General features: G+C 38.6%; 1 protein-coding gene across 2 annotated transcripts in view; it reads right to left on the bottom strand.

The window, feature by feature from the left end:
* The window catches only part of LOC144978514 (putative molluscan insulin-related peptide(s) receptor), a 164,750-nt gene that overhangs the window by 151,581 nt on the left and 1,935 nt on the right, over nt 1–11,234 (bottom strand). The gene's annotated exons all lie outside the window — the stretch shown is intronic.

The raw sequence follows: 11,234 nt of genomic DNA, 5'->3' as shown, positions 1-11,234 counted from the left end.
AGCAGACCAAACGAAAAACCTGCCATTCATTTCACAACAACCGGCCCATCAAGTGCATACAAATCGACAAACACAACACGGTGGCCTCTGGACCCCCCCCCCCCCCCCATATTATATTGATGCTATGTGTAAAGCTAAGGCAAAAAACAAACTCACAGCATCCGCCAGTCGGATATAACGACTAATACTAATACGCATAACTACATAATATTATAACTTTAACGACCTCAAACGTCTGTGATAGATTTGTTGTACTTTACCCCCACAAATTTATAGGCACAACAAAACAAATATCATGACCACAATACAATAAAACAAACATGCAATTTAAACATAACGGGAACTGTTGTCGAAGACACATATCAGAAGTGACACCTGTTTTTACAAATGCGCACAATGTATCTATCGGGGGGGGGGGCAGCGTGGCTCAGCGGTACGGTCTTTGCGTCGCCACCCGAAAGGTAACGAGTTCGATCGCCCGCCGCGCGTGTGGCCTAGAGCAAGCCACCTCGCCCTAGCTCAATTTGCGGCACTGCACTGCAGCTAACGCCTGGGTTAAATGTATAGTAAAATAAAGGGAGTAAAAATGACTCTTATAAAAGATACAAAACAAAGTCAACGACGTTTTGGTCTTTAACCGTCTTCGGGTAAACAAGAAAAGGAAATAATATGTTAGATTATATATATATATATATATATATATATATATATATATATATATATATATATATATATATATATATGTGTGTGTGTGTGTGTGTGTGTGTGTGTGTGTGTGTGTGTGTGTGTGTTATGCATATGCTCTCTCTCCTTCCCTTGCACGCACGCAACACACACACACACATTTTTTGGTACCTATAATAATGCTTTAACTATAATGCCAATGTAATATAACATAATGTTTCCTTTTCTTGTTCAACAGAAGAAGGCCAAGGGCCGAAACGTCGTTTACTTTGTTTTGTATCTTTTTTATAAGAGTCATTTTTACTCCCTTTGTTTTACTAAACCGGCAAATGGCGTCGCCAGTCCCAAACACCAACACTAACACGCAAGCCCTTAGCTTTCTCTTGCGATATTATAGGTCCGAGTTACAGGGATTGTTTTGTATTTGTTAGTATAATATTCCCTTGATTTTTACTAAACCGTGTCCATTGATGTTTGTATTGTTCCCATCCGAAGCCTCTCCATTTTCACTCTTTCGTTTGCATTTTCACCAGCGACATCTATATTATTATGAAGTCCTAGATTTTCACGATCCTAGGCTTCAAGGCAGCCCCAATCGTTCTCTACTTTCCCAGTCCCAAACACCAACACTAACACGTAAGCCCTTAGCTTTCTCTTGCAATCTTATAGGCCCGAGTTACAGGGATTACGTCGTAAGCATTAACTTGTTTACGATATTTGACGGCCGATACAGGGTCGAGGTCGCGCACTGGTCAGTTTGTCGAGTCCGGCTCGATAGTTTATTTAAGGGGGGAGGGGGGGGGGGATGTTTGTGACTGTGTGTGACTGTAGCTGTGTGTGTGTACAAAATATACGTAGTTCTTGACCATGGGTCATTTTATAGCATGGACAACACGAATATTAATTATAAAAGTGACACATTCCTCTGTTGATTATCATGTTACAACCACCAATAGCTACGGCAAAGACATGCTCTGAAAATAATAATAATAATAATAATAATAATAATAATAATAATAATAATAATAATAATAATAATAATAATAATAATAATAATAATAATAATAATAATAATAATAATAATAATAATAATAAAATATACAAACAAAACAAAACAAAAACACAGATTATTACAATTTCGGTCAGAAAACTCGGTCTTTCAAAATAAAAATCGATCGATCAAAATGAACCTCATCTTGACAAGAAATTCTCAATAAAGCAAGGCAGGTATTCATTCACACCCGAATCGAGAGCGGTACTGTGTGTAAGTTAAGTAAAATGCCTTAACCAAGGACACAAAAATCGGGACTAGAGAATTCTCCAGGATCCTTCCTGTCACCAAATCCAGCCAGGGCGTTAATCTCGTATTGCTTAACAATATAAGTACATTGACTCTCTCTCTGTCTCTCTCTCTCTCTCTCTCTCTCTCTCTCTCTCTCTCTCTCTCTCTCTCTCTCTCTCTCTCTCTCTCTCTCTCTCTCTTCTCTTCTCTCAAACACACACACACACCCAAACACATACACACACACACACACACGTGTGATGCAATTAAATTATTCGTCTTTAACCCTCATACGACATAATTTGGGATTTGAATTAATAATAATAATAACAACAACAACAATAATAATAATAATAATAATAATAATAATAATAATAATAATAATAATAATAATAATAATAATAATAATAATAAAAATAATGGATTATGTAAAATCCAATTTCACTCACAAACTACCGTCAATGCTGCTAGCGCGAGGGACGAGTGTATGTAATTCTATTTGCATTAGAGGTATCAACTATGATTATACTGGGAAAAATAATACGTCACCTAGTTAACTGGCGATCATGTTACAGTTTAGGCAGTAATCCTAGGATTTAATACCGCTGAGGCAGCAATAACTACGATAGTTAAATTTTGATAAGTCACATAATGCGGGTTAATGACAAAGCATCGTTTTCAGATCTCACGTTTCATAATTGTAAAAATATGGCAAGGTTACTTGGAACTGAAAGGCTAAATAGGTATTGACAGTTAGAAGAAGATTTTTAAAAACCCCACTAATTCTAACCATTTCAATCAGTACATGCGAGAAAGGAGAAACATTTGATGAACATGATAAAGTCACCAAACAAACACACAAGTAAAACTTTAAATAATTCAAATAACCATGATAAAAAAAAAAAAAGTGAAGTTAAAATGAACAAGAAAGTGATCCGAAAATTAATTATAAAGATTAATAAATATTAAAAACACAACGACAATGTCCAGTGAATTGACTCCAGATCTGAAGCCTGCAGAATAAAACTAACTCAAGAGAATGAGCAAGTGGCCATAGCATAATTGACAGCGGTTGTCCTATACTCTGCCATACTCTGAATAAAAAAAAAAATTAGCTAGAAAACTCGTCCTTCAAATTTTAATATCGGTCAAAACATCATCTTGGCAGAAAACTCTCAAACGTGGAACTTCGTGAAGTACCAGGTTTGAGAGTGTCTTTTACCAAATTTAGGGCCATTTTAATTGATCATAACTTGTAGGATGAATTTTCTGGCCAAAATTTTAAATACATGGTTTTTTCAAAGTATGGCAACCCTGTCCTCTTCTCATACCCTGTCATTACATTGAAACCTCATTGGGATACACAAGGACATGCCTTGGATAGAAGCCAGATTGTGACCAAAACCAAACGTATAAATATTCCCTGCCACAGTCCTCATAGCCAGACCAATTTATTACTACAAATATTAATACCCAGTGACTCAATAGTACAGTGCCTCACCATGTAACAAAAAAACCCCCAAAAACAAGCAATGTTGAGCATGGTTAGTGACCAGATTTGATGACATAACAGTGGCGTCAGGATCGCATTCTTGGAAAAAGACACTTTACGCACATTACCACATTTGACTCGGGTAAGAATGAGTACCTGACAGATTTTGTAATAATAATGCCAGTACAACGAGCAGGGGTGCCAATTCAAGAGGCAAACATTTACTGAAATTTTACGCAAACACATAGACCAACCCCTTTCTGTGTGCTGAACTCAGGTAAAAAGACATCATGTACTTCATTTTTATCTGTTTAGCAGGTGACTGGAAGATATACTGAGGGTTTATATCGTACTGAATTCCGTAAATATACGGAAAATTGGAAACCTTGAATGAGGATGCCTTAAGGGTGACTTGTTCATGTGACATTTAGTTTCTTAAAAGATGAACATTGAGCTTTTATACAGCGCAATATCAACTAAACACGCTCAAACCGCTTTACAAAGGGTCCCTGAACAACAGCAATGCATAACATATAGAACTAGACATGACGCCTGTTAGGCGATGTTGCAAATTTTTTTCAACGCTGTTGACGGCTTGGTACTCATTTTACACCTGAGAATGGTGAGAAAATGTAAGTAAAGAGAGTTTTCCAAGGACTCAACTATGCGCAGAGCGAGTGAGGCTCGAACCCAGGACCTTTCTACCCAAAAGCGAGTGTCATAATAAGATCGTAAGTTCTCTCCAAGGATGCTTTTGTTTTCTCAAAAAAAATAGGCAGATTTAATTCATTTGACTCTAAGGAATAACTCTTGCAAAAAAAAAAATAATAAATAAACAAATGGTTAATGTTCATATATTTTTCAGTTTCACATCAATTTTAAAGACTTAGTGATAGCAAAACAAATGAAAAACCCTGCAGGATAAATTTATGTCTGACACATCTGTAAGCATAACTTGACTTGTTGGACATATTTGTCTGACACGTCTTCAATGAATTAATGTGGCACAGTATGGTCATACATTCATTTCAGGAGAAAATCGAAGTGCATCCACCACTTACATAACACATACACGAAAAGTAGCTGCTAGCCCTGAATTAAAGTTATAAAAATGGTGGAAATTTTTACTGTTTGTATTGTAGGTGGAAGAGGCATTTGGAATTTCATCTCCCAGTATCCATGTAAAATAAAAACAGTTTCATCATGTTTTAAAATATTATTTGGACTTAAAAAGCTGAATCTGAAGGAGAAAATCAGAATTTAGCTCAATTTTGCCTCCTATAATCTGTTAACATACCAAATAAGTTGGTGTAGTGTAAGTATTAGTACATCTCTCTCTCTCTCTCTCTCTCTCTCTCTCTCTCTCTCTCTCTCTCTCTCTCTCTCTCTCTCTCTCTCTCTCTCTCTCTCTCTCTCTCTCTCTCTCTCTCTCTCTCTCTCTCTCTCTCTCTCTCCTCTCACTGATTGTTTGTTAGCAATGTTTAAACTCTAGAAAGTAAGAAATTGTATGATAACGTGATGTACAAGTCGATTCATTTATACCTGGATACCTGGATACCTCTGTATAGAGCTTTTAGACTTGGTGTAGTCTCCTTCGCTCCTCCTCATCTATTAATGATTGGACCAATTTTTATAATTGAACTTGTTTCCTAGGGTGTTGCTTATCTCCAACTCTGCTTTGAATTTATTCAAATTTTTTGCTGATACTGTGGTTTCTTGTAGTTTATTCCAGTTATTTACAATTCTAGATGAAAAAAACTTCCTTCTTTCATTTGTTTTAAAACGTTCTTTTTTCAGTTTCTTGCTGTTTCCTCGTGTCTGAATGTTCTTGTTTGGTTTAAGGAATCCTGCCTCTACCCTGTCTATTCCCTTTACTATTTTATATGTTTGGATCATATCTCCCCTTCTTCTCCTGTAATCTAAGGTCGGGAGATTTAATTCTTTCAATCTCTCACAGTATGTTTTGTCTTTCAGGTGTGTGATAAGTTTTGTTGCTCTCCTTTGCACTCTTTCCAAACAGTCTTTGTCTCCCTCAAACTTCGGATACCATATGCAGTTAGCATATTCCAGCTCTGATCTAACCATAGTCTTGTAGATGGTAGTCATGTGTTTTGTTTTCAGATTCTTGAAATTTCTTTTCACTATTCCGAGTGTTTTACTAGCCTTAGATTGAACATCTTTAATTTGCTTCTTGAAGTTTAGCTTCCTATCAATAAATACTCCTAGGTCTTTTTCCCCATTGGATTTCTGCAGGGGTTTTTCTTTCATTATATAGTTTGCTTCTCTGTTGTTTTTTCCTAGGTGAAGAACTGCACATTTATCTACATTGAACTCCATCTGCCATATTTCGGACCATTCTTCAAGCTTTTTCAAATCTTGTTGTAAGGTGTTTCTTTCTTCTTCTGCATTAGCTACTCCATAGAGCTTAGTATCATCGGCAAAGATTTTACATTTAGATGATAGATTGTCTGGCAAGTCATTGATATAAATCAGGAAGAGAACTGGTCCCAGTACACTTCCTTGTGGAACTCCACTTGTTACCAGTCTCTCTGTTGATGCTGTTCCATTCACTATCACTTTTTGTCTTCTATCTTTGAGGAAATCTCGGACCCATTTGACTGTCTGATCATTAATTTGATACTGTTCCAATTTCCTGATTAGGCGCCAGTGTGGAACTTTGTCAAATGCCTTTCTGAAGTCGAGGTATATGACATCTAAATTGTTGCCTAATTCCAGGTCTCTCGTCCAGTCATCCATTGTTTCAAGTAGGTTTGTTACTGTAGACCTTCCCGCCATGAAACCATGTTGATCTTTGCTGAATAGTTTGTTCTTGGTCATATGATCAACCATTTCTTCTCTAATCAGCTGTTCCATGAGCTTGCAGACGACAGATGTCAGGCTCACTGGTCTGTAGTTTTCTGGATTTTTTCTGTCTCCCTTCTTGAATATGGCTGTGACGTTAGCTTCTTTCCATTCCCTTGGTAGTCTTCCTTCTTTCATCGACTGGTTAAATATCTTGGTTAGGGGTTCTACTAGCTGCTCTGCTAAGTTTTTTAGGATGTAAGGATGAAGTTTGTCCGGTCCAGGTGATTTACTCTCCTTTAGGTTTTGTAGTCTCTTCGTTACTCTCTCTTCAGTAATCGGCCATTGTGTAGTATCTATATTACTTCTTTTAGCAATATCTGGCAAGTTTTTCTGGTTCTCCACTGTAAAGACACTTGCAAAGAAGAGATTTAGCACCTCTGCCTTGTCTTCATCTTCCGATGCCCAAGTGCCATCTTCTTTTTTTATGTCACAGGTTCCCTGTCTTGTCTTCATTTTACTGTTTACATAACTCCAGAATACTTTAGGATTTTCTTTCGTTTCCTCTGCTATCTTGTTCTCATACTTTTGATGCGCTTGTCGGACTATTTTAGTAGTTGCGTTTCTCACTCTTTTGTATTTGTCCCAATCCTCTTCCTTTTTGCTTCTAGAGTATCTTCTATTTACTGCCTTCTTCTTCCGTAATGCCTCTCTCACTTCCTGCGTCATCCAAGGTTGATTTCTTCTCCCAACCCGGTTCCCTCTGCTTTTCGGGATGTTTTTCTCGAAGCATTGGTTAAGTACTCTGGTAAATCTACTCCAGTTGTTTCCTACGGTGTCCTCGATTAGTATTTCCTCCCATTTGATATGCCCCAGTTCCTCTTTCATACTCTCTAGATCAGCCTTCCTATATCTGAGTGTCAGTTTTTCATCTACAGTCTCTGATGTCGCCCTCAGTTTTAGGAATATGGTCGCGTGGTCGCTTTTTCCCAGTGGGTGGCTCAGTCTTAGGTCGATTATGTCATTTTCTTCCTCCATCAATATCAAGTCCAATACGTTGGGCTTTTGGTTTTTTCTCTGTCTCGTGGGTTCTTTTATTATCTGTTGTAGGTAGCAATCTTCAATGGTTTCTATGAAACTTTCCTCCAGGCTTCCCTCTTTTGGTTCGTCCATCCCTTTCCACTCCAGTTCCGGCATGTTGAAGTCTCCCATAATAATTATCTCTGAATGCTTTTATTGTGATGCTCTCCTTATCATCTCCAACATTCTCTCATTATTTTCTCCTGTGCTATTTGGGCTCCGATAAATCACTCCTACTAGTATCTGACTTTGTCCAGTTACTCCAATCGAGCACCAAGCGCTCTCCCTAAAGTCGTGATCTGTGAGTTCCTCTATGGGGTTAACCTTGAGGTTCTCTCTCACCAATAAGTATACTCCTCTGCCGGAAGTTTCAAAATCTCTGCTAGCTATTATAGTGTATCCCTCAATACCTAACTCTGCTATGGTTGGGTGTGTTGTTGCATTCTTTGGCTTAGCTTCTGTTATTGCTATTACATCTGGATCTTCTTCTTCTGCCATAGCCTTTAGCTCCTCTCTCTTATTCATCACACTGTCTGCATTCGTGTACATGAACTTCAGGGTATTTTTCATATTCACGTCTGCCCTCCTTATCATTTACTGGTACTTCTCTTTTTTGAATTTTCTTGTTGTCTTCGAGTCCTTGCTCAGAATCATTTTGGGCAATTGGACTGACACGTTTCCAATATAGTCATTCCTCATCCCAGTCCCAGTCATTTCCTCCAACATCGCTGTCTCTCTTTCTTATTTGTTCACTAAACTTTTCCCTGAAAATGACCCTTTTCTTATATATGACTACATCTTCCCCTGCTTCTCGTCTTCTCTTCAGCTCCTCTCTTAACTCCTTGGCCTGCTCTCTTTGCATAATTGTTTGGTCAGCTCCAATATACACCTTTTGTAAGCATTTCCGTTTATGGTCTTTCAACTGTTTGCTGTTCCTAAGAGCAGTGTTACGCTGATCCGTTGACATCAGACTTATTTTCATGGGTCTTGGTCTATCTTCTCTTCTGCCCAATCTGATCACTTGCTCTATAGGGTTGAGGCTGTCTTTGTTTCCATGAACCTGCAACTCTTTGAGTACCATTTGGGCTTTTCTTATATCTTCCTTGTTGTCGCCATCTTTAGCTTCTGGTATGCCATACATAATTACATTCTTCACTCTCTTAGCCCTTTCATTTCTCTCCTCTTCTAGTTCCAGGTTCTTTTTCACCATTGCCTGCTTCTTCTCCTCAGTTTCATTGATTTTCCTCATTTCATTTATATCTTGTCTTACTCTATCTGACTTTTCTTCTGTACTTCTCTTGAGTCTCTCCTTAATCTCACTCGCCTCAGACATAGGGTAGGCCTCTATCTCATCCTTTGCTGTTGATTTCACTATTTCTATCATCTCCTCTGTGAATTCACCTTTTTGAATGATATTCACACTTTTATCTACGTCTTCTACTTTTTTCCTGAGTTTATCTACTTCCTTTTCAAGCTGCATGAAATTGCCCAAGAACTTTGAGGCCACTTTGTTGCAGGACTTAGAGCAGTAGTAATGCAGAAGCGGACATTCTTTTTCTGAGTCTTTCTTCAACAGTTGATAGGTGTCATCATCTATCTTTTCACACAAAGTATGAAACCACTGGTCACAGAGCTCGCACTGTAAGCATTTCTCAATCTCTTTGCATACATATTCACATTTTCCGCAAGTCTCAGTCTCAGCTTTTGTTTTTGCCTTATTTGTACTCATCGGTGCAGGGCTTTCTTTCCTACTACTGCCACTACTAGAGAGCTGAGCCGTGTTACCAATACTTAGCTTCTATAACCAGGACAAATAATTCGTTTGGACAGAAAAATAAATAAAAACTTACCGCTTACCGTCAAAAGCAGTTTAGATTTGAAGATACATTTGTTTTCTATAAAAAAACATTCGGTACTAGACAATCCTTGATGAATTTCAAAAGTTGTGTTTGAAATTATATCCTAAATATTTAATGTTTCATTCCTCGCTAAATCGTGTGTTTTTCTCGTCTGCTGACCCATAGGTTGGTGCCCCCTAGTGCCAGCCGCCTGCCGCGCAATAGCCGCGCAAAACAAAGGTTTTTTAAAAAGTTTATTGAGAAAAAGATACGGAAAAAAGTGTCCCTAGATAGGTATGCAATTTGGTGCATAAGTGCAGTAAAAATTGGTGCGCAAAATTAGTTCGTAGAGGATGCGAGACTGTGTGTGTGTGTGTGGTGTGTGTGTGTGTGTGTGTGTGTGTGTGAATATGTGTGTGTGTGTGTCTCTTTCTTTCTTCCTTTTTTTTGGGAGTGCCTACGTACACGGTAACGGGGCATCTAGCCTCAGGATCTATGTACACGTAAACCGGTTTACCGTTGCAACATTCTGTCAGTGATGGTCCTCGCTGTCGTGACCGCGCGCGCTCGTGTGTGTGGTGTGTGTGTGTGTGTGTGTGTGTGTGTGTGTGTGTGTGTGAGTTGTTTTTTTAAAATCAAAACAATTTTAACCATTAATGGCGAGATTCCATCTTACACTCCCCAAACTCCAGATCTTAGTCTTAATGTTATCATTAAAATTCAAGCTTTGCGATTTATAAATTAATTGAAGCCCGAGTCGAAATATACTCTTACTACTGCTCTCTTGGTGGAAACGATCTATTCTGCATAAGCAATCTGGAGAAAAAAATCAGTGTCACTGTAAAAGGTTAAAATTTCACGAAGTACGCACCGTGAACACCGCTGTAACAATCCTTTGATCTACGTCATCAGGCAACCCATTGTTTCTTTCATCTTTTCCCATTCCCCTTACTATCCCCCCCCCCCCCCCCCCCCCATTCCCCCCCCTCTCTCTCTCTCTCTCTCTCTCTCTCTCTCTCTCTCTCTCTCTCTCTCTCTCTCTCTCTCTCTCTCTCTCTCTCTCTCTCTCTCTCTCTCTCTCTCTCTCTCTTGTCATAGTGTTATCCCTTCCCCTTCCCATCTCATTGTAAACTGAACACGTTCTGCTGTTTGCAGATACATGTATGATTGTTTTGTTTTTTCTCTCTCACTAGGCATTTGAAAAAAAGCAAAAACCTGAAAAAAAAACAAAACAACTTAACCTTTTAAAGGCGAATATCAATCTTACTTGGACCAAAAATAAAATCTTACCGTTTTCATCAAAAGACAAAAAACAAATTACAATTTAAGAATTTGAGCTTTTATAGAGGGCAATATCCACCCAACCTGCTCAAAGCGGTTTTTATCAATATTCTTACTGCTCTTATGGTGGAAACGTTTTTTTTTTCTGCGTTAAAAAATAATATAAATGAAGACTATTATTTGAAAACAAAAAAAAATCAGTGTCACTGGCAAAGGGTTAATTGCAGTACTCCTGCATCCTGTGAGACTCCTACGGCACTTGCTAATCATAAAAAAGGAAATAGCAATCAACAATACTAAGGTGAAAAAAAAAGAAGAAAAAAAAAGGTGGGGGGGGGGGGGGGGGCAAATCCAGTAGCAATGCAACCTTTTAGCGGCGAAATTCGATCTTTGACCTAACACCAAATCTTCTATCATCAAAAGACAAGTAACGGCAAAACGATTATAGACAATTGAAGCCCGAGTTGCGATAGTCTGACAGCTCTCTTGGTGGAAACGCTGTATTCCCCGTTAACAATAATAAAGATAAAAGCAAACTATTATCTAAAAGCAAAAAATTAGCTTCGCCGTAAAGGGGTTAAGAACACCTGCAACTGCTGCCAGCATCCTTGAGATGCTCTACGTCACCCAAGGTCACCAAGCGACACGTCTCCCTTTCGTCTTCATGCAACACCCCCCCCCCCCCCCCCCTCCCCCCTCACCCTCCACTCTCATGGTGGTGGTGGCGGCGGATAAAAAAGGCCTTTCTTTCTTTTATTCAATCAACTTGACTGCT

The sequence above is a fragment of the Berghia stephanieae genome, chromosome 8, assembly GCF_034508935.2.
Source record: "Berghia stephanieae isolate SIO BIC M18660-M18661 chromosome 8, UCSD_Bste_1.3, whole genome shotgun sequence".
NCBI classification, from domain to species: Eukaryota; Metazoa; Mollusca; class Gastropoda; order Nudibranchia; family Aeolidiidae; genus Berghia; species Berghia stephanieae.
This window is presented reverse-complemented; position numbering and strand designations above follow the sequence as displayed.